The 25,147-nt window shown below is 37.8% G+C and overlaps 1 long non-coding RNA gene across 1 annotated transcript in view; it reads right to left on the reverse strand.

Moving 5' to 3' along the window:
- The window catches only part of LOC140167333 (uncharacterized), a 525,284-nt gene that overhangs the window by 448,683 nt on the left and 51,454 nt on the right, over nt 1–25,147 (reverse strand). The window lies entirely within an intron of this gene.

The raw sequence follows: 25,147 nt of genomic DNA on the forward strand, positions 1-25,147 counted from the left end.
TCACGGGTACAGGGCGTTGGTCCGACATGCCGCTAGTCCGACATCGACACGCCGCTGGTACGATTTTGAAATGCACTGCACCAGTCCGACACGCCGTTTGTCCAAATCTAAAATACATTCTGCCAGTCCGACACGCCGATATTCAGAATCTGAAACCCCTGCGCTAGTCCAAATCTGGAAAACACTGCTTTAATCAAAACTCACTGCTTTATTCTGACACTGCGAATCTAAAAAAAAAAAAAACCGCGCTAGTCCGAATGTTAAAAAGCACATGTCTCACCCTAAATTGAATGTGTGATATGCTGCCCCAAGTTTGTATTGAAATAACTGGGCTCTGCACACGTAGCTTGCCATAGTTTTAGTCGATACAAGTGCCAGTCGTTATACTTGAGACTCACTCATAACCCCCATAACGTACTCACAACCCTATCCATAACCTAACCCTAGCCTGTTCCGGCAAATATGGCCACCTCTCTGTTGCTATGCATTGAATCACAGATGTCAAAGAACAGGAATAAAGACCTGGATCGTAATTCTATAGAATATTCATATCATGCTGATCACTCGCACCTGTAAGATTAGTATCTTTGAAAAGATCGGTATTGTATTCAATCTATAATAGCAGACATACACAGGTGGTGAATGCAACATACATGTAGTGCAGGGCGATATATTCAAACCAAAAATTTCACAAAAACCAACCAAGTTTGACATAATTTTGGCGCGCTTAAGAGCAATTTTCCCATATGCACCAAATTGGGCGGACTGAAAACCCTCTCATCGATATACCAAAATCGCTGAAAAGGTACCCACCCTAACCGTGACACATCCTCGTATACAGGGTGTATCAAAATAACTGGTATTTCATCAATGTTGGTGTTAATTGAAAAACAGGCCTCTTCCAAATGCAACATTTCAAACTCTTGAATATATGTCCAGAATATATAGTTAATGACTTAATTAGACAATTAATCTACAAATTATTTGAATCTCATGTTGAATTTTGTTGTGCCAGACTCATCTATTATTAATGGAAACTGATGGGTACCAATTATTTTGATAAAGCTTGTATCTTCAACCATGGAGAACCGCCGGGTTTGTATAACACAATATCATTGACTTTGGTATCAGCAAACCAGCTGTGTACTTTCAGTCAATTAAATGGATTTTAAAATCCATTTAATTAAAATTAGATAACTATAATATTTAATTTTCTGATTAACATTTTAAAGAGACTGTAATTTTATGGAATTGTAGGCATTGTGTGCATTTTATGCAACTTTTGCAGAGTTTGTATATTTGTTTTTGCATTCTGATTAAACAGTTTTCAACCAAAATACCGTAACTTAACATATTGGATTACTTGTGTGCTTTCATGAAGCTTAAGCCATAATCAAGGAAATTAATGTTGGCACACTCTGACATACTAAGTGTAAATCGCCACCCTTCTCCCCCAGTTCAATGTTGATGAAAGCACTTTTCCCATTGGGCTCTCTAGTCTCCCCAACATTAGTTGAGGGGATTGGGGGAGGGAAGGTTTGAACTTCTCTTCAAATATTGTTATAATAATTTCACTGAACTCCCAGAGTGGTAATGAAGGCCAACATATCGACAGAGTGTACCAACTAATTATTTCCTTAATTGTAGCTTAGTTCAGAAAATGACAACAAGAATCGAATCATACGTATACACTTTCAAAGTCTAGGTTATTAAGTTCTGGCAAAAAAAAAATCACAACACAAAATAATAAGAATGTTAACATGAGTGAAATTCCATAGCTGTGGAGTGGCTGCTTCCTGGCTTTATCTGCAATACTATTTGCAATATTCTTAATCGGGTAAAATAATTGTTGTGGGATGTAAAGTTTAACTTCTGTAAATAATCTCCTTTCTGTAATTCCAAATTCATTTTTTTTTTTGCATGGGCTTACTTTTTGGCAAATTTAAACGTCATACTCTGTAATTAGTGTAATACCCTATGTTTTTTGTGGGAGGTAGTGGAACATTTTGAGATTTTGGTCTTAAATGATAGATAAGGGTTCCAGGAACTCAAATCAAATTGTTACCATTTTTTTTCTCCCAGCCCCTTGGCGGCCATCTTGAATTTCAAAATGAAAGCCATCATGAACACATTTTTGGCTATATCTTAAGTTGTGCGCCACAGAGCAAGCTAAAAATGGTGGCAATATCCATGTTTATGATGCAAAAGATTTGCAAATAAAGCATATATACACAAAGGTACAGGGCATTTCGTTTGACAGCTCTCTTAGATTTCAAAATGGCCGCCACAAACAACATATTAACAACATATTTCGGACCACAATATTTATCTTAAATTCAGAGTTACTTAAACCGGTAGCAATAGTAATACACATGTTTATACTGCCAAGGATTACAAAAAAAGTTCCAAGAAAGTTACATTATTTGATGGCCACCTTAGATTTCAAAATGGCCACCATTATTATCATATTTTGACTTGCACTTCTTAACATTTTGTAAGGTACTGCATAATTGCAGGTTCTACATAATTGTTTCCAATTTTGATTGCATGAATTTTAGGTAAACCATTAAGAACTGAAACTTACTAGCTTGACTGTAATACACCATTATAATTACTCTCTCAACCTCCTCACTTGTTTCTGGCTCAGTCAGTGTGTTGTAACAGTCCTCACTAGAATTGCACTAATACACAGTTCAGTACATTAAGTTATTACTTTTGCAGGTACAGCGCATTGTAGAGTACATAGTCTTTGCACAGTTACATCTAATAGGTTCTAAGTTCTGCAACTGATTGCGGTGCACACTCCACAGACGTTAACACCGGCATTAATTTTAGATCCATCTTTGCACCATCCAAGTGTACAAGGATCATAAATAACTGGGTGCAAAACGTCATCCTGTGTCCATATGCTGGCTTGAAGATGCGCACGGTAGATATGCTGTAAAATAGCACCGGGCGTTGGAGGAAGCTTGTTAATACCCTGCGTAGGTTTAAGTTTTTGGAACCTTTTCCACCACAGGGAAGCAGCAATAGTAGCTGCTACATCTTACTGAACAGCATGCACATGAATCCCTCGCAGCCACTTATAACTTCATATGATGGTACGTTTCCTTTGCCTAGATCTAGCAGGGCATTTACAACATTGTCTACTGCTAATAATTTTGAGAGGAGATATTTCTTCCCCATTCCACATCCCCCTTCGTCCTTCAGTGCATGGAAAGCAGGAAGGGCCATAGTTCTAATTAGGTTTCAAACTTCAAAGCTATGGCCCTGCTGTTGTCTGATATTCCTGTGATTATGTGAGTGTCAGGCCCTACTTCAGGGAGGCTTCTCAATAGAAGAGCCCCTTCTCTCTATCTTGGGTGAACAAGTCTACCTCAATACCAGACTTCGCAAGTTCAAGACCAAGGAGGATCATCAAGGTGTCTACCTCCTCCTGTGTACCATGGCCAGTACTGCACTTCAGGTCTGATGTGTTTGTTAAGACATCTCTTCTGGTGACAGTTACTGCAGGCTTTTGTGTAGTTGGAAATGACCTTATCAGCCAGGAAAAGCGTTAGGCTATTTTAAACTTTCGTCCAGCTCCGCAGATCAGCACCACATCCTTTCCCAGGCAAAGACACAACAGCAGGAAAGAGAAATTCATGCACTAAAAGGCATTGGGCCCAGACACATTTTTAGGAAAATCTGTATAACGTCATGACTAACCAGGTTGTCGAAGATCATACACAACATTCGATTTTAGGTTTTGAAAGCAGAGGTGAGAGAGCAAAATTTGACTTTGTTAATGCTCGAATCAATGGAGATAAAAGCCTCTGGAAACAAATGACAATGTTAAGGTACCAAATTGGGATAAACTCGGCAAAACGGCCAAACTGAAAGCCAGTGGTGAAGTCTTGCACCTCAAATCAGCAAGTACAATGTTGTCAAGGCTACAGGTTGTAGCAAAATCACAGAGACAGACGAAGAGGTGATATCTCAGTATGAACTCAATGCCATAAACTCTACTTTGATGAACACTACTGGCCACCTTCTTCCAATGAAAAACAAGAGTCAGCTCATTCATGCATTGATAAGTCTTTCAGAGGAGGAGCAAACTGATGAATCTGCAGCTTCAGCAAATGAAGAACAATGATGACAATTCATTTGAAATAGTCCCTGAGAAAGTCAACTGGAACAGAGATCAGCAGTAACTACAAGAAAGTGGTAATCCATCCTCAGTCTCTTTAACAAACACTTGATAATAGATGCAAGGGCAGTTGTCCAGGCAATCGTTAGTCTCGTAAGCAATACATTCCGCACCTTTGATGATATTGCAAAAGCATTCGTTACCAATATTAAATCACTCCTCAAGAATTATACAGCAGGTTGTGTCATCTTTGATACCTACAACATGAAGTTGACCTCAAAGATGACATAAATTATGAGACAGAGGGTGAAGACCTCCTTATATCAGACAGCACTCCTGTTAAAGACATAGAGAAGGTGATGTCCAATCCAAGAAGTCCAAGGATAGCCTGACTCTCTTCCTGGCTGATAAGCTCATTTCCAACAACAGAAAACATGTAGTTACTGTGAACAGAAGCGATGTCTTAACAAACCCACCAGACCTGAAGTACAGTATTGGCCATCACAGGAGGCAGACATCTTGATGATCCTCCATGGTCTTGAACTTGCGAGGTCTGGTATTGTCATGATTATTAAAGGTCGGTTTCTTCACCCAAGATACAGACTGGTAGGTTCTTCTATTGAGAAGATTCCCTGAAGTAGGGCTTGACGCTCATAGAATCACAGGAACATCAGAGGGCCATAGCTTTGAAACCTTTTTATAATGAACTTGATGCGTGAAGAGCTATGGCCCTATACCTGGTTTCCATGCACTGGCTGGCCGTGATACCACCGGACGAATAAGTGGAATGGCGAAGAAATCTGCCTTCTCAAAAAGCACCAGACAATGTTGTAAATATCCAAGATCTTGCCAAAGGAAACGTATCATCACCTGAAGTTATGTGGCTGCGAGGGATTCATGTGCATGCTGCTCAGTACCAAATATGTAGCAGCCACTACTGATACTTCCCTGTGGTGGAAAAGGTTCAAAAGCTTAAACCTACGCAGGGTATTGACACGCTTCCTCCAAACGCTTGGTACTATTTTTACAGCATATTCACTGTGCTCATCTTCAAGCCAGCATATGGGCACAGGATGACGTTTTGCACCCAGTTATTACATGTACACTTGGATGGTGCAAAGATGGATCTAAATTAATACCAGTGTTAACACCTGTGGAGTGTGTACACCGGAAATCCGGAATCAGTCACAGAACTTATTAGATGTAACTGTGTAAGAACTATGTGTTCTACAATACGCTGTACCTGCAAGAGTAATAACTTAACATGTACTGAACTGTGTAAGTACAATGCTAGGAAGGACTCTTGCAACACACTGGCTGAGCCAGAAACAAGCACTAAGATGGAGAGAGTAACTATAATGGTGTGTTACAGTCAAGCTAGTAAGTTTCAGCTCTTAATGGTTTACTTAAAATTCATGTCTCAGTCTAGAAACAATTATGCAGAGCCTGCAATTATGCAATACCTTACAAATGTCAAGAAGTATAACCCAAAATATGTTAATAATGGTGGTCATTTTGAAATCTAAGGTGGCCATCAAATCTGTAACTTTCTTGGAATTCTTTTTGCTATCCTTAGCATTATAAACATGTGTTTTACTATTGCTACCGGTTTAAGTAACTCTAAATTTAAGATAAACATTGTAGTCCGAAACATGTTGATAGTGGTGGCCATTTTGAAATCTGAGAGAGCTACCAAACAAAATGCCCTGCACCTTTGTACATGTATATGCTTTATTTGCAATCGTTTGCATCATAAACATGGATATTGCCACCATTTTATGCTTGTTGTGTGGCTCACAACTTCAGATATAGCCAAACATGTTCATGATGGCAGCCATTTTGAAATCCAAGATGGCCGCCAAACGAAATGACGTATAACCCTGTATATGCCTTCATTGTAATCCTTGACACCATAAACATGGGTATTGCCACCAGCTTGATGTGGAGGTCAGAAGCAGAGTTATTGTCCAAAATATGTAGGAAATGGCGGCCATTTTGAAATTCAAGATGGCTGCCAAGGGCTGGGAGAAAAAATGGTAACAATTTGATTTGAGTTCCTGGAACCCTTGCCTATCATTTAAGACCACAATCTCAAAATGTTCCATTACCTCCCACAAATAACAAGCCACAACCATAAGTAACCCCACTAAATACTAGACTATATGTGACGTGTCATGTCAAAAGGAGACACTTTTGGGCAGGTTATGTTTTTGAGGTTTTTACATATCTTAAATAATTATAGAGATATTTTGCTCCACAACGCCGTTTTCCCCAATGAAATCGGACATTCCTAAGCGAAAATATTGAGTTCATAAGTTATGGCATTATAAAATTGGAAATTGAGATATCGGCCTTTAAAAATATTATTGACAATGTTGAGAGTAGGAATTAACTTGAAAAATATAAGATGCCAGTTATATTCCGGTCTGAAAATATTTTTAATATCATCACAAATGTGCAACAAACCCAAATTGTGAAGAAATCACCCACCGGCAGATTTTGGCTATTTCTCCATTTACGATCCTGCCCAAAAGTGTCTCCTTTTGACATGACACTTCACAATTATATATAGTATTTAAACATGTTAAATCTGTAGAACCTGTTATGAAATTTGGACTTACCAGAACCGTCTGTTTCTTGGTACTTGCGAAAGGGGCGCCTAAGTTCACGTCTGTTTCCCAATCGATTCCATGGGCCACAGAAAAACCATTCTCTTCGTATCCCTCCATTTTGGGTGTACAGCCGAGCTGCATTGTCTCTGGAACGAGCACTGGTTAATGATCCTTCACGTCAAGCATGACCAGCACAATAACTATGGTAGCACTTTATGAATACGGCAAATAATAGGGAAATCCCAGGGGGGGCACTTAACACAAATTACCATACGGGTATGCTCCCCCGGAAAGACCCCACTTTTTGGATTTTGCAGGTCCGAAAGACCCGGGGGGGGTAACGAAAGTTATGAAAGCTAAAGCTATTGAAGGTACAGATTCCAAAGTTGCAATTATATAAGATATACTTTACCTTTTCCCACCAGAAAGTTTGAAAATGCGGACCTTTTGGAGCACTGCAAAACAGAGCAGTATATTCTTAAACTTAGAGGCCAAGGTCTCGAGTGAATGGGCGCTAATACTGAAATATCACAGGTGAACCTATTAAAAAGTTACCTCAACTAACAAATTCATACTACGCATGTACATATTTCCTGTCTTGTGATTCCCAATAACATGTGTGGCTTACAGACATATGCATTTGCATCGTTGAACCATAGATTACCCGGATAGATTATTAATGGTTGAACAGCGCAGAATTAAATTCCAATGCGACCTTCACACGTGCTTGAATTTTAACACTGCCAATTCGTTCACGCTGTGACCTGAAGGCCGGATCTTATTTTTTCAGTATTTATAATCAAGCAATCAATCGGTTTTATTTTTCTCTATAGAGATATTTAAGAATTCTATATTCCTCTTCAACAATTGATTGGTTTAAAAGGTGTTTTGACTAGCGCTATCAAAATGAGATACGTACATGTAAGACGTACACACTAAGAACCAACTGTTAAATGTGTGAGTCGCGCAAGAAAACCTACGCATGCATTACTATTTTATTTATTTATTTATTTTTATTTATTACACTTTATCACTGGCACAGAATTACAAGAAATATATAATATTGCACATAAGTTACATCAAAAATTACACAATATTATGAAAGGAACATTTGTTTTAAAAAAGTCCAGTGAATGGCTGGAGCGAACAGGTGCCAGGCACCTCTAAGACCGCCCCACCAAAACCAAAAAAGAAGGGAAGGGAAAAATAAATTAGAGGGGGAAAATGCAGGTAAGTTACATTTGCCTGCAATTTGGACAATTACAAAAAGAGGTCCAAGTGCAAACAGAAGTTGCATCAAAGGTGCGAGCAAATGACCAGTTAGCACAAGCAGTTAACGACCAGTTAGCACAAGCAGTATAGAACCAGGTCGGTCCCTCGTTTGAAAATCTAAGTTTTCGTTCAGAACCAAAAATCAGCAGAGTAAAACAGAGGGGCAGAACTTGTCTGCAATCTAACATCTAAAACTAAATTTATACTACATAGCTGAGCGACAGCGATTGGCTTTTTATCCAATGAGGTAGAGCGATTTTTTTTTCTTTGGGAAAAGCGCGACTACCTCATTGGTTAAATACCAACCACTTTTCTCTCAGTGATAGCGGCAGGTGTAAAAGACAGAATGCAGAAATGACAGAAACGACAGAAACAACAGAAATGAGAAAAGACAGAATTTGCAAAAAGTTGAGGAATTTAAGTGCGAGTTCATTAAACCAAGGAGTTTCGTACATAACATGTATATTGAAGTAATATGATCGGGATATTGTAATTTGTATTTTTTGCGGTAATTTAATTTTATGGTTGTAAAAACGTTCTTCTTTGAATGATGTATTATAAATAATAAATTACTAATTTGTGACCCCTCTAGAGCTATTAAAATCAAATTGCCTATGGCCTAACATCAGCCATTTATAGTCAGGGAGAGATGAAACCTTGACTCTCCAACACCAGGGTGCTTCCTGTAACTTATGCAATGCAGATAAACTGAATCCCAGAATGCATTGCCTATTTTAACTTGGTGTAAAAATAAGTTATATGAAATAAATATAATAATTCTTTTTTCTGATTCCCTCATCAATAAAACACCAAACAATAAATAACAAGAATGCAAAACATACACCTTTGACATGTTTGAGCATTATAATTATTACTATTAATATTTGTCCCTATTATTATTTTGTAATCATCGTGCTTGATCATTTCCAGTGGAGGTAGGCCTAATGTGATATCTTGACCCTTTCTTTTCACAGTCATGGCATGCAGATGGAAACCTGGGATAGAAACCCCCATTGTTTACAAGTTTAACTTTCATCATTGAGGTAGCACATGTAGTGTTTACCATGATAAACACAACATAATGCAAAATGAAAACATGACATGTTGATCTCATCTGGGATACTGAGATTGTGAGCCACGACTCATAGGCCTATTGCATCCAAACTCACAAACAAACATCTATTTAAAACTTTTGCACAAAAATTTTAGAACTCCTGAAATCAAAACTCAGTAACTTCATTTCTGCATTTCCTGGAATTTCTGTTGTTTCTGTCGTTTCTGTCATTTCTGCTTTCTGTCTTTTACACCTGCCGCAGTGATAGAGTAATAAATTCAACCTCAGTGTAGAGAGGAACATAAATATAGCTTATTCAGACTAATATCGGATACGTTATCCGGTTGTGTTTATATTGAATGAAAATATGGATCGGATATCAATTAAAATTTAAACATTTCTTTTGTATACTTGGATCAGGTAACTTCAAATCAAGTGATTATGCGTTCACATGATAATAATAACAAACTGAAATGAAAACCGAAACTCCTTGCTACAAGTTTGAAGTTTATAACAAAGGGTACAAACAAAGATATCGATAATGACGTCAGTCAAGAGCTTAGGCAATGTTTGCTAGAAGATTTATTTGATTCAAGTGTTTCTAGGATTAGTCTGCGTATGTCCCGCAGTCTAAGCTGTTTGGTCCCAGCTGATTTGTGCTCCTTGGTCACATTTTGGTTTGTTTCGCGACGAAGTAGCACAAATCGGCTGGGACAGAGGCTTCTGTTCGCCACAGGTTTTCCCATAATAGCAATAGTGGCCTTGCATTTCTGATTTACGACCGGTGTGGACCCAGAGCAGCCTGCGCCCATTCGTATATATAATCAGGTCCACGAGGCCTAAAAATTGTTTGATTGGCGTAACATAAAAAAGGTAGGTAGGTAGGAATTTGGTTTTTCAATTAATACTTAAATTTGATTATATTTATCCAAAGTGTTCCTATCCTTTTCTATATAGTCGTCAATGGCATGAGGATTTTGTCACAGGCCCCCTTGCTTCAATCAAAAGAAGAAGAAGAATAAAAAACCAGAACAAAACATAAACCAAAAATAACACTATATTAACTATGCTGTTTAGTTAGAGTAGAGTTTGATATTTGATTTTAAAAACTCTTAAATAAACACTCATATATTTAGATTATAAATATACATAAGTATGTTATTGTTTTCTAAATTAGACACATACAATAATGTATAGTGTTTAAAACTGTAATACAATGTGTTAATATTGAGTATTTATGTTGTAGACCTCATATCGGTTTTTGTTTCATGCTGGGCACACACAAACGATGCATTAGGGGCTATGCAATAATAATGAGCCCTGGGGAGGGTAAAATGGGGGAGGAAGAAATTTTGGCGAGCCGAAAGGGGAGGGGCAAGCAATTTTGGCAAGCTGAGACGGGGGAGCGATTTTTGGCACACATTCTTGGGGCGCCTTTTAAATAAAACGCTCTAAAAAGGTTTAGGAAAACCGTACGGAAACGCTTAAATATGCAAATTTTCCTGCTCGCTGCGCTCACAACATGTATATAAATAGATCATTTAAGGTTTGCAAATTGGGATCCCAAAAATTTGGCATGTCCAGGGGGGGGGGCAAAGAATTTTTGGCGGGCCGGGGGGGGGGGGGGGAAGCGATTTTTGGCGGGCTGAGAGGGGGGGCAAGCGATATTTGACGAGCCATTTGGAAATTTTACCCCGGGGGGGGCCTCATAATTATTGCACAGCCCCTTAGATTGCTGGTGTGTGTATGCAAAAAAAAGGCAATAACATGTACTTTTGATATGGATATAATTTCACAAGATGTGTGGTTAATAAATAGAAGCGAGCAAACCATTTATTTCAGTCATATATATTGCACAAATTTTTCTAGAACTTACTTATGTGTCACTCGCAAGTTCAAGTCTATTTAACATGCTTGGTCAACATCTACATAGCTGATTTAGGTCATGACGAGCTTTCACTTGGCTCATTATTCTTTTGAAAATCTATGAATAACTTCGTATCCCTCCATTTTGGGTGTACAGCCGAGCTGCATTGTCTCTGGAACGAGCACTGGTTAATGATCCTTCACGTCAAGCATGACCAGCACAATAACTATGGTAGCACTTTATGAATACGGCAAATAATAGGGAAATCCCAGGGGGGGGGCACTTAACACAAATTACCATACGGGTATGCGCCCCCGGAAAGACCCCACTTTTTGGATTTTGCAGGTCCGAAAGACCCGGGGGGGGGGGGGTAACGAAAGTTATGAAAGCTAAAGCTATTGAAGGTACAGATTCCAAAGTTGCAATTATATAAGATATACTTTACCTTTTCCCACCAGAAAGTTTGAAAATGCGGACCTTTTGGAGCACTGCAAAACAGAGCAGTATATTCTTAAACTTAGAGGCCAAGGTCTCGAGTGAATGGGCGCTAATACTGAAATATCACAGGTGAACCTATTAAAAAGTTACCTCAACTAACAAATTCATACTACGCATGTACATATTTCCTGTCTTGTGATTCCCAATAACATGTGTGGCTTACAGACATATGCATTTGCATCGTTGAACCATAGATTACCCGGATAGATTATTAATGGTTGAACAGCGCAGAATTAAATTCCAATGCGACCTTCACACGTGCTTGAATTTTAACACTGCCAATTCGTTCACGCTGTGACCTGAAGGCCGGATCTTATTTTTTCAGTATTTATAATCAAGCAATCAATCGGTTTTATTTTTCTCTATAGAGATATTTAAGAATTCTATATTCCTCTTCAACAATTGATTGGTTTAAAAGGTGTTTTGACTAGCGCTATCAAAATGAGATACGTACATGTAAGACGTACACACTAAGAACCAACTGTTAAATGTGTGAGTCGCGCAAGAAAACCTACGCATGCATTACTATTTTTATTTATTTATTTATTTTTATTTATTACACTTTATCACTGGCACAGAATTACAAGAAATATATAATATTGCACATAAGTTACATCAAAAATTACACAATATTATGAAAGGAACATTTGTTTTAAAAAGTCCAGTGAATGGCTGGAGCGAACAGGTGCCAGGCACCTCTAAGACCGCCCCACCAAAACCAAAAAAGAAGGGAAGGGAAAAATAAATTAGAGGGGGAAAATGCAGGTAAGTTACATTTGCCTGCAATTTGGACAATTACAAAAAGAGGTCCAAGTGCAAACAGAAGTTGCATCAAAGGTGCGAGCAAATGACCAGTTAGCACAAGCAGTTAACGACCAGTTAGCACAAGCAGTATAGAACCAGGTCGGTCCCTCGTTTGAAAATCTAAGTTTTCGTTCAGAACCAAAAATCAGCAGAGTAAAACAGAGGGGCAGAACTTGTCTGCAATCTAACATCTAAAACTAAATTTATACTACATAGCTGAGCGACAGCGATTGGCTTTTATCCAATGAGGTAGAGCGATTTTTGTTGCGTTGGGAAAAGCGCGACTACCTCATTGGTTAAATACCAACCACTTTTCTCTCAGTGATAGCGGCAGGTGTAAAAGACAGAATGCAGAAATGACAGAAACGACAGAAACAACAGAAATGAGAAAAGACAGAATTTGCAAAAAGTTGAGGAATTTAAGTGCGAGTTCATTAAACCAAGGAGTTTCGTACATAACATGTATATTCATGATATTGAGGTAATATGATCGGGATATTGTAATTTGTATTTTTTGCGGTAATTTAATTTTATGGTTGTCAAAACTTTCTTCTTTGAATGATGTATTATAAATAATAAATTACTAATTTGTGACCCCTCTAGAGCTATTAAAATCAAATTGCCTATGGCCTAACATCAGCCATTTATAGTCAGGGAGAGATGAAACCTTGACTCTCCAACACCAGGGTGCTTCCTGTAACTTATGCAATGCAGATAAACTGAATCCCAGAATGCATTGCCTATTTTAACTTGGTGTAAAAATAAGTTATATGAAATAAATATAATAATTCTTTTTCTGATTCCCTCATCAATAAAACACCAAACAATAAATAACAAGAATGCAAAACATACACCTTTGACATGTTTGAGCATTATAATTATTACTATTAATATTTGTCCCTATTATTATTTTGTAATCATCGTGCTTGATCATTTCCAGTGGAGGTAGGCCTAATGTGATATCTTGACCCTTTCTTTTCACAGTCATGGCATGCAGATGGAAACCTGGGATAGAAACCCCCATTGTTTACAAGTTTAACTTTCATCATTGAGGTAGCACATGTAGTGTTTACCATGATAAACACAACATAATGCAAAATGAAAACATGACATGTTGATCTCATCTGGGATACTGAGATTGTGAGCCACGACTCATAGGCCTATTGCATCCAAACTCACAAACAAACATCTATTTAAAACTTTTGCACAAAATTTTAGAACTCCTGAAATCAAAACTCAGTAACTTCATTTCTGCATTTCCTGGAATTTCTGTTGTTTCTGTCGTTTCTGTCATTTCTGCTTTCTGTCTTTTACACCTGCCGCAGTGATAGAGTAATAAATTCAACCTCAGTGTAGAGAGGAACATAAATATAGCTTATTCAGACTAATATCGGATACGTTATCCGGTTGTGTTTATATTGAATGAAAATATGGATCGGATATCAATTAAAATTTAAACATTTCTTTTGTATACTTGGATCAGGTAACTTCAAATCAAGTGATTATGCGTTCACATGATAATAATAACAAACTGAAATGAAAACCGAAACTCCTTGCTACAAGTTTGAAGTTTATAACAAAGGGTACAAACAAAGATATCGATAATGACGTCAGTCAAGAGCTTAGGCAATGTTTGCTAGAAGATTTATTTGATTCAAGTGTTTCTAGGATTAGTCTGCGTATGTCCCGCAGTCTAAGCTGTTTCGGTCCCAGCTGATTTGTGCTCCTTGGTCACATTTTGGTTTGTTTCGCGACGAAGTAGCACAAATCGGCTGGGACAGAGGCTTCTGTTCGCCACAGGTTTTCCCATAATAGCAATAGTGGCCTTGCATTTCTGATTTACGACCGGTGTGGACCCAGAGCAGCCTGCGCCCATTCGTATATATAATCAGGTCCACGAGGCCTAAAAATTGTTTGATTGGCGTAACATAAAAAAGGTAGGTAGGTAGGAATTTGGTTTTTCAATTAATACTTAAATTTGATTATATTTATCCAAAGTGTTCCTATCCTTTTCTATATAGTCGTCAATGGCATGAGGATTTTGTCACAGGCCCCCTTGCTTCAATCAAAAGAAGAAGAAGAATAAAAAACCAGAACAAAACATAAACCAAAAATAACACTATATTAACTATGCTGTTTAGTTAGAGTAGAGTTTGATATTTGATTTTAAAAACTCTTAAATAAACACTCATATATTTAGATTATAAATATACATAAGTATGTTATTGTTTTCTAAATTAGACACATACAATAATGTATAGTGTTTAAAACTGTAATACAATGTGTTAATATTGAGTATTTATGTTGTAGACCTCATATCGGTTTTTGTTTCATGCTGGGCACACACAAACGATGCATTAGGGGCTATGCAATAATAATGAGCCCTGGGGAGGGTAAAATGGGGGGGGGGGAGGAAGAAATTTTTGGCGAGCCGAAAGGGGGGAGGGGGCAAGCAATTTTTGGCAAGCTGAGACGGGGGGAGCGATTTTTGGCACACATTCTTGGGGCGCCTTTTAAATAAAACGCTCTAAAAAGGTTTAGGAAAACCGTACGGAAACGCTTAAATATGCAAATTTTCCTGCTCGCTGCGCTCACAACATGTATATAAATAGATCATTTAAGGTTTGCAAATTGGGATCCCAAAATTTGGCATGTCCAAGGGGGGGGCAAAGAATTTTGGCGGGCCGAGGGGGGGGAAGCGATTTTTGGCGGGCTGAGAGGGGGGGCAAGCGATATTTGACGAGCCATTTGAAATTTTACCCCCGGGGCTTATAATTATTGCACAGCCCTTAGATTGCTGGTGTGTGTATGCAAAAAAAAGGCAATAACATGTACTTTTGATATGGATATAATTTCACAAGATGTGTGGTTAATAAATAGAAGCGAGCAAACCATTTATTTCAGTCATATATATTGCACAAATTTTTCTAGAACTTACTTATGTGTCACTCGCAAGTTCAAGTCTATTTAACATGCTTGGTCAACATCTACATAGCTGATTTAGGTCATGACGAGCTTTCACTTGGCTCATTATTCTTTTGAAAATCTATGAATAACTTCAGATTGATCTTTTCTCTCCAACATTATAAGGCTTTATAACGCTATAGAATTCGACAATAATACATAATATTTTCTTATAAACGAACTTAATAGTTTAACATTTTGCACCAGGGTCAACGTGCAGTTCTGAATAGTGTGACTAAGAACATAGGCATGATGAGCTTACACTTGGCACATTATTCTTTTGAAAATCTATGAATAACTTTTGTTTTCAGATTGATCTTTTCTCTCCGACATTATGACGCTAACATAGAATTCGACAATAATACATAATTTTCTTATTAACGAACTTAAATAGTTTAACATTTTGCAACAGGGTCTACGCGCAGTTCTTGAATAGTGTGACTAAGAACATAGGCATGAAGAGCTTACACTTGGCACATTATTCTTTTGAAAATCTATGAATAACTTTTGTTTTCAGATTGATCTTTTCTCTCCGACATTATGACGCTAACATAGAATTCGACAATAATACATAATTTTCTTATTAACGAACTTAAATAGTTTAACATTTTGCAACAGGGTCTACGCGCAGTTCTTGAATAGTGTGACTAAGAACATAGGCATGAAGAGCTTACACTTGGCACATTATTCTTTTGAAAATCTATGAATAACTTTTGTTTTCAGATTGATCTTTTCTCTCCGACATTATGACGCTAACATAGAATTCGACAATAATACAGAATTTTCTTATTAACGAACTTAAATAGTTTAACATTTTGCAACAGGGTCTACGCGCAGTTCTTGAATAGTGTGACTAAGAATATTGCTTACGGGCATGACGAGGTTACATTTGGCCCATTATTCTTTTGAAAATCTATGAATAACTTCTGTCTTCAGATTGATCTTTTCTCTCCAACATTATGATGCTATAGAATTTGACAATAATACATAATATTTTCTTATTAACGAACTTAATAGTTTAACATTTTGCACCAGGGTCAACGTGCAGTTCTGAATAGTGTGACTAAGAACATAGGCATGACGAGCTTACACTTGGTAGACTTGTACCCGAGTCCAGCTTGTCCGAGTCCGAGCCGAGCCGAGTCCAGTTGTATCCGAGTCCGAGCCAAGTCCAAGTCCTTTTGTGTCCGAGTCCGGACTCGAGTCCAAGTCCGGGGTGCCGAGTCCGAGCCAAGTCCGAGTCCAACAAAAATAAGACGCGAGTCCGGACTCGAGTCCGGCTCGAGTCCGGACTCGGTCAGAGTCCATTCCCGGTGGGGGGGGGGGGTCATTCAACTTTAATGTGACATGTATCTGCTTACTGGCATTGCTTAGTAGGAGCCTATTTGTATAAAAATGGGTCATTGGGTATAACAAATTGAAAAAGGGGTAATTGGGTATAAAAATTTTGAAAGAAGAGGGTCATTTGGTATAACATTTTGAAAAAATGGAGCATAAGAAATGGAGCAAAATTTTATATTTTGTTTCTAATTTAAAAATTTACAATACAAATTTGCTGAAAAAAAGAAAATGTCAAAGATTCCACATAATTTTATGGCATTTTGATGATAAAATTGTAGAAAAACAAGGTCATTGGTCAAAGGTCACTCACTACACCACACCACACACCACTCTCCCTATACTCTCCCACCCTACCAAACCCCACCCCACCAAACCCCACCCCAGTGCACCTCACACAGTTGACATTTCAGGACTCAACCCAAGTCAACCAACCAGCCATACACACAATGGTGTGTACATGTATTTAAACTCCTGAAGGTAAAATCTACATGTATCAGATCATCAGATCACCTGTATCAGACAGCAGTCTTGTGGGGATATTTGTGTGTGTGTGGCACACTACATGTAAACTCTTGCACCCAGAGACTAGAGAAGCATACAAGTCATGTAAATGAATTGCAATGTATTCAAATACATTACATAAAAATAACATCATCATCATCGTCCTCATCATCATCACCTTCGTCATCATCGTTATCATCATCGTCATAATAATAATAATACTAGCAGAAATTCACCATTAATTCTAAACATCTTTTCAAAATTGTCCCACACAAATGTGCAGTGCCAGTGAGTGAGCACACACAAACTACAGCACCCAACGCCCTATGTTAGCTTATGTTTGAGTACCAATTTACTGAGTGGGAGCTGAGATGTAGGGTCCAGTGTGCATGTTTCTCTCTTTCAAGAGTTTTAATGGATTGGAAAGTTCCATGAAAGAACTCTTCGATATTTTTTATAGTGCAAATATTTAATAAAATTATACATTTACATGTAATTAATTATCAATTATTTCATTTTAAATGATAACAATACATGTAATATGATTCTCCTAAGTGACAGATAAATCTAAATAATTTGGTGGATATGTAGGATATATGACAGATCACAGATTTGACAGCCCCCAATTAATTTGGAAAATGGCCAAATAAGTAAAGTCAACAAATTCGAGATCTATTTTGACATTTTTAGATAATCATTTCACATTTTACATGGATTTAATTGGACTGGACTTCGGACCGGACTCGGCTTCGAGTCCGAGTCCTTTTGTGTCCGAGTCCGAGCCGAGCCGTGTCTTTTTGTGTCCGAGTCCGAGCCAAGTCCGAGTCCAACAAAAAGTGGACTCGAGTCCGGACTCGAGTCCGAGTCCGGACTCGAACGATACATCACTGACACTTGGCACATTATTCTTTTGAAAATCTATGAATAACTTTTGTTTTCAGATTGATCTTTTCTCTCCGACATTATGACGCTAACATAGAATTCGACAATAATACATAATTTTCTTATTAACGAACTTAAATAGTTTAACATTTTGCAACAGGGTCTACGCGCAGTTCTTGAATAGCGTGACTAAGAACATAGGCATGAAGAGCTTACACTTGGCACATTATTCTTTTGAAAATCTATGAATAACTTTTGTTTTCAGATTGATCTTTTCTCTCCGACATTATGACGCTAACATAGAATTCGACAATAATACATAATTTTCTTATTAACGAACTTAAATAGTTTAACATTTTGCAACAGGGTCTACGCGCAGTTCTTGAATAGTGTGACTAAGAATATTGCTTACGGGCATGACGAGGTTACATTTGGCCCATTATTCTTTTGAAAATCTATGAATAACTGTCTTCAGATTGATCTTTTCTCTCCAACATTATGACGCTATAGAATTCGACAATAATACATAATATTTTCTTATTAACGAACTTAATAGTTTAACATTTTGCAACAATTATTTACCATATTACTATGATCAAGATACAAGTTATAGGTTAAAGGAAACTTGTACGTAAATTGAATAAGTGAGACCATATTTATATCGTAATGGAAAACGTATCTACAAATTGAATAAAAAAATTGACATAGGCATATGGAAGGCTTCTAACACCAAAGATCATGAGACGGGGAGCTTAATATCTATTTTGTACTTACCATGGTTATACTTAAGGGTACTTGCCCATCAATTTCATTCAGGGGCGTGTTTGAAAAACGGCAGAGCGCTTTAGTAAAAAGAATAAAAAATACTAAAATTTTCACCAGGGTTCGAACCACTGCCAATTGCACTATGAATGCCTACTGTGCCAAACGGTGACTGTGGTTAATATTCGGTGATTTTCAAAGATATACATATCAACACGTTTCTAGTGTATTGAAAATCAGATTTTGGTAGGAATACAGTCATAGAAAGACATATGACTCTACTTGTCTGTTTGTTTTTCATTTAATACAAATTAATTTTGATGAATTGAACTGGTACGACTCTTAGGACTCGTGATAAACGACGATTAATTTTGTAATAATATAATGAAAACGCTGGGTCACTCACGACGTCATTTGTAATTCATGTCAAAACCTGGGTAGGACCACACACATCCGTGTGACTGTATACGTGCGCAATCGATACTCAATGATCCAGACAATACCGTTTGAATATAGCGCCCTTAGGCTGAGTTCACATAGAAGTATACGGTATACGGTACACACCGTCATCATCCCTATATCTTCGTGTTAAAATTGCCGTGGTAGTACGATAAATCCTCACGTTTTTCAACAACTACGCATGGTGATTTTGTTCGAGATAGGCCGTGCGACTCAGGCTATGCATACAATTTGAGATTTTGAGAGCCGGCCACACTGTTTCTATTCTATGTTTTACGATTTTCGCATGATCAGTATATGGCTGGCCGTAACCGCCACAACGTGGAGCTGCTACGCGTAGCTTACTTTTCGCTTCGCGGAGCTAAATTGACCAAACATGTTAGATCGTTTCATTACGCGGAGCCAGTTGATGCATCATCGTTCCAGAGAGAGAAAACTCTTGCCAAAATTAATGTTTACTATGTGGATTATAAATGAATCGAATGTAAATAAACCACCAACAGTTGTACAGGATCAATACCATTGTTTGATTAGTGTATAGTCAATGTTACCTTGCATGCATGTGCCATGTGTGCGGCGTGTTTGTTTGTTTGTCTACTGTGTCAGGCCAGGATCACTGACACCCACGGTACTGATACTGTCATACTATCACGGTGATCATATTGTTGAATGTTGTTGACTTTAAAATAATCATGATGCAGTCATGTCTACAGTAGAATTCACCACGACCTTTGAAGGACTTAAACCCCATTAAAAGCTATTAAACCAAGATAACACTCAATGAAAACAGCTCAACTATGTTACATCAGATCTTCTCTGGTTAAATACACACTGCACTTGTGTCTGTTTTTCCTGTGCAATGAACAATGAGCTGGTATTATAGTTTCAGTTGGGTGAATGATTATAAAGCGAACGCAAGGTAACAATACTGTCTGGGCTTTTGTTTACGAAATGAGACAATAGTCTGCTTATTGTTAACCAGCGTTCTTGAAAATGAGAAGCATAATGGTTTGCAGACTTAACACGGTTTAGAAATAATTTGTTCATATTTTTTGGTGTTATCTGTCGTTTACATATCCTTCCTAAAACACAAAAGTACCAATATTTCCAAACACCTAAATTAGCTAAAAATTTAGGAAATGTTATAAAACTATATTTTCTAGAATTTCAGAGAATACTTTAAATATTGACTGGTTATTTTTTACACAGTGACGTCATATAGGCAATGGCATAATACTTCTAACATACACTAGGTCACGCGTCAATGGTGAGCGCACTGAGTATTGTGTATAGGAAAACGGGCAGTACCGTAACTACAGTATGTATGGCCTACTACTAGTATATAAAGTAAATCCGAACTGGTTTGCTGAAGGTCGAATTCCGCAGGCCACGCCGCGCAAGATGTACAAATCAGCTCCCGGCGATACACTGCAGATCGCAGAATTGTGTGCATGGTTTACCACCACTCTGCCTAGCTATATAGTTGTGTACAATACTGTATGAGTTTCTTGTGAGTGCATGTCCATCTTAATAATAAGTCGGTTCGTACTTTTCATAAATTACTTTTTGAATCATAACTATCGTGACCGAGGATATCTTGCAACTACGTGAAGCTCGTCTGGCAAATTCTTAATGACTAAATTCGCTTCACGTAATGAGTAAGTCGTACTTGATTGGTCAGTTTTACCTCCGAGTAATGAAAAACTCTAACATGATTGGTCAATTTGGCTCCACGGAACAAAAAGTCAGCTACGCGTAGCAGCTCCACGTTGTGGCGGTTGCGGCCTACCATATCAGTATCCCATATGATATTTCTATTGTAAGAAAATTTTATTTGTTGTCACGTAAATCACAGGTTTCGTTTAAATGTACTAACTGGAAATTAAATGTACTAATTAGTGAGGACCGGTATTTTGCTGTGGATATGTTTAACTGCAATTTGCGGGTAAAAAATTTGAAATCCTGAGTAAAAATTTTGATAATATTTAACTCTTTGAGAAAATTATTTTATAAAGGAATGCTGGTAAAACCAGGTGCAATACAATGTACATTATTGACACACTATCACGCTCTTTATCTTCGTCAATAATATAATAATCGATTTCAATCGAATTGAATGCATGAGTTTGTAGTTGACTACTGAGCGACCTAAGCGATCGATTTCTAGCCAATCAGATAGAACTCCTTTTCTTGCGTTCAGTGAAATACCACTCGCCTGTCGCTCACTACCACTCGCCCGTCGCTCACCAACGGAGTATTAAATTTATATTTATCGTATAGGACGTCGACGGTGTGCGGTATTCGCTATACGAAATACGCTCATTCGATCAGGCTGAGTTCATATAGGAGTATACTATGTGAACTCAGCCTGATCGAATGAGCGTATTTCGTATAGCGAATAGCGAGTATGTCAGTTTACCCATTTTCTTCGTCTTATCAAATGCTTGTAACTTTACTTCTTGAGGTCACATTGCATTCAATGAGGTGTCATAATGTGCAGAATTAGATAGTGCATCTATTAAAAAAATGAATTTGCCCACATATGGTTTAGGTTTTTAAAATTTGGACGGTATACACTGCACTAAAATCGAACAAGCGCGATTCCCACTATACTATACTATACGCAGGTATACGGCCTTTTCGAATAGCTCTTATGTGACCCGGTACTATGAAATTACCTTGCTCGATTTAATCTATACGCGTGCACCTGCAAAACGTGCATCGTATACCCGAATAGTATACTTCTATGCGATCGTAGCCTTATGTGACCCGGTACTATGAAATTGCCTTGCTCGATTGAACTACATACGCGTGCACCTGTAAAACGTGCACCGTATACCCGAATAGTATACTTCTATGTGAACGCAGCCTTATGTATGCACCTGCTCGACACATCTTGTCACTTGCGGGATGTTATACTATAGGCCTACCCTAATAGCTTACAATAGATACCCCACCGTAAATAGCCATACTGCAGTTACTGTCCGTTTTCCTATACACAATACACAGTGTTCTCACCATTGACGCGTGACCTCTACAAATGATGTATGTTGGAAGAATGGGCACTTGCCTAGTTAACATCACTGTGTGAAAAATAACCAGCCAATATTTAACTTATTCTCCAAACTTCTAGCAAATATATTTCTCTAACATGACCTAAAATTACAGCTAGGTTAGATGTTCAGAAATAGTCACACTTTTGTAAAATATGAGTGAGGGCAAGGCATAGCTAGCCAACTCCCCGTGTTAATTGAATGGAGATTTGACCGAAAATATTGGTATCGGACCGCTCACTTCTGAAGGATGCCACAAAAACCCGGTACAAGCTACATTTAAACTATTCTCTGGCAATCATCATGATGAGTTTCTTATATAGTATGCCGAAATTGGGTACTGTAGGTGATTGACAAAGGGTCGCACTTTTGTGTTTTAGGAAGGATATGTAAACGACAGATAACACCAAAAATATGAAGAAATTATTTCCAAACCGTGTTAAGTCAACAATCATTATGTTGCTCATTTTCAAGAATGCTGGTTAACAAAAAGCAGGCCATTGTCTCATTTCGTGAACAAAGGTCCACTACCATTGTTTCCTTGCGTTTCCTTTATAATCGGTTACCCAACTGAAGCTGTATTATAGCAGCTCATTGCTATATCGCACATATAAAACAGACACATGTGCACAGCCAGAGAAGATCCGATTTAATCAGTTGAGCTGTTTCAATGAGTGTTATCTTGGTTTAATAGCTTTTAATGGGGTTTAAGTCCTGCAAAGGTCGAGGTGAATTCTACTGTAGACATGACTGCATCATGCTCTCTTCATCATTGTTCATTACCTCGCTGTGCTATTATATATACGCGTACGGTACGCACTTTTGAACCATATTTTGTTCAAAAATGATAGGAAGGGACTGTTTTCAGCTAAAATGTTGGTTATCAGCAGATGCTTAATGATACCGGGAAGTGTTGCAGAAAGGTAAGCGTACTGTTTATTTATTCAAAATATCACATATCAATGAATTTAAATTGGAAATCCAAAAAGGAAATGTCAGGTCAAAATTCTTACCTTAGAATTATTGTGAAATAAAATCAAACCAAATTTAGGCTCCGCAAACAACGTCCAATTATTCCCATTTGTGTTTGCTACACGTGCATATAATAAATTATGATTTAGGGCTAATTTGAGAAGAGTTAATGCCTCGAGTTTCAAAATACACCGAGTGATGTTTTTGATCAAAAACATCGACAATATTCAAGACTCTGTAAAAGCAAATCAAGAATTTTCTGGGATAATTGCAACTAAGTATAATGAAAGTTATGATCTAAGCTACCAGATGCATAATTAATTTCCTGACTATGATATTTAGTTGTGGGAAAAGGTTACTTTAAAGTTAATGTTTTGGCGGGATTATTTCCCGCCAAAAATTTCAACCAAAAAGAGCATGTAGCCTTAAGTTAATTCTAAGTTGATTTTGATTGTTAGGTCTTGAATTATTTTGATATTTTGATATTTTGATTTCATTCAACGCAATATGACCTTATTAGGTTCAGATTGGTAAATGTCAAATTTTATCTTTTAATATCATATCGAGGGCTTAGGGCCAGAAGTAGCTATGTCCACAATTACATGTTACTCATTTCGGCAACAAATGGATGGTTAATTCCGTCCTCCATAATAAATGCAAGTGACTTTGGGGTATATGTATGGTCACTGAAACAGTTAGCATGGTTAGTTAGACGCAAGTGACCATGTACACACCCCAAAGTCACTTACATTATACAGAATTAACTGTCCATTTGTTGCCGAAATTAGTAACATTTAACTACTTTTGGCTCTAAGCCCTCGATATATAGTACATATATCGCTTTTATGTTTGTCTTTTCACACTTTTCACTAAAGTATTCACTTGCTAATACCCTAACCCTAACTTTCGGACTGGTGGACTCTTTTCATTTTTTCGGACAAGCGAACCCTTTTTTTTTGAACTCGCGAGCCTTATTTTGGGACTACTGAACTTTTGGACCAGCGACCCGTAGGACTAGCGGTCATTTAGAGTACAGATTATCATTATAGTAACGTATACATCATTTAGTGTGTGAGCCCAGGGGGGGGGTTGACGTACCACTTGGGGGGGGCAAAGTTACACTTTACCCATACTGTAGTTGACATCATGGGCTTCACAAAAATACCTGATAGCAATTGAACCGGAGTAGTTTTTGGCGGGAAAAGATCACCGAACTTTACTTAGCGTCAAATTTAAAACTTGCTCAAATTGTGTTAAAAACCATTCCGTTGTATTACACTATATAGTCACAAGGATTCTTATCTTGAGTTTTAACCGAAAAGGTCAAAGGTCACGTTTTTGGCTCTATGGGGGTCAAAAGAATTCAAATAAGGATAGAACACCATCTACATGATCTAGTATGTTTCGTTATCTAGATAACACAGCAAAATAGGTCAAGGTCAAAAAGCCTCAATGATACTTAATACAATTTAAGCAACTTTGAAATTTGACTGGTCCAGTGCAGCTTTGCCCCCCCCCCCCCCCAACTGGTAATACCATATCTGAGAAGGCCAGGTTCAGACGCTAATTTTTTTTGGGGTTAATTCAACATACATTCCAGCAACATTCCAATGCATTCATACGGGGTCGAGAGTACTGCTACGACGACTTGCGAAGACGTCCGGTCCACGGTCTCTGGAAATCCTGTCTCATATAGGGTGTATTGAAGAGAGTTGTAAAACATAGCAACCTTCTTTTCAGGTTTAGTTACCTATGTAAAGACAAGACAAAATATTAACGTTTTTGTAAGAAAGTTTTCTGTGGAAATTTCTAATAGCCATATTGGTTTCAATTTCAATAGCCTATGCTAATTAATCCATTTACATCACGGGTACAGGGCGTTGGTCCGACATGCCGCTTGTCCGACACGCCGCTGGTCCGATTTTGAAATGCACTGCACCAGTCCGACACGCCGTTTGTCCAAATCTAAAATACATT

This window comes from Amphiura filiformis, chromosome 13 (assembly GCF_039555335.1).
Source record: "Amphiura filiformis chromosome 13, Afil_fr2py, whole genome shotgun sequence".
In the NCBI taxonomy this organism is placed as follows: domain Eukaryota; kingdom Metazoa; phylum Echinodermata; class Ophiuroidea; order Amphilepidida; family Amphiuridae; genus Amphiura; species Amphiura filiformis.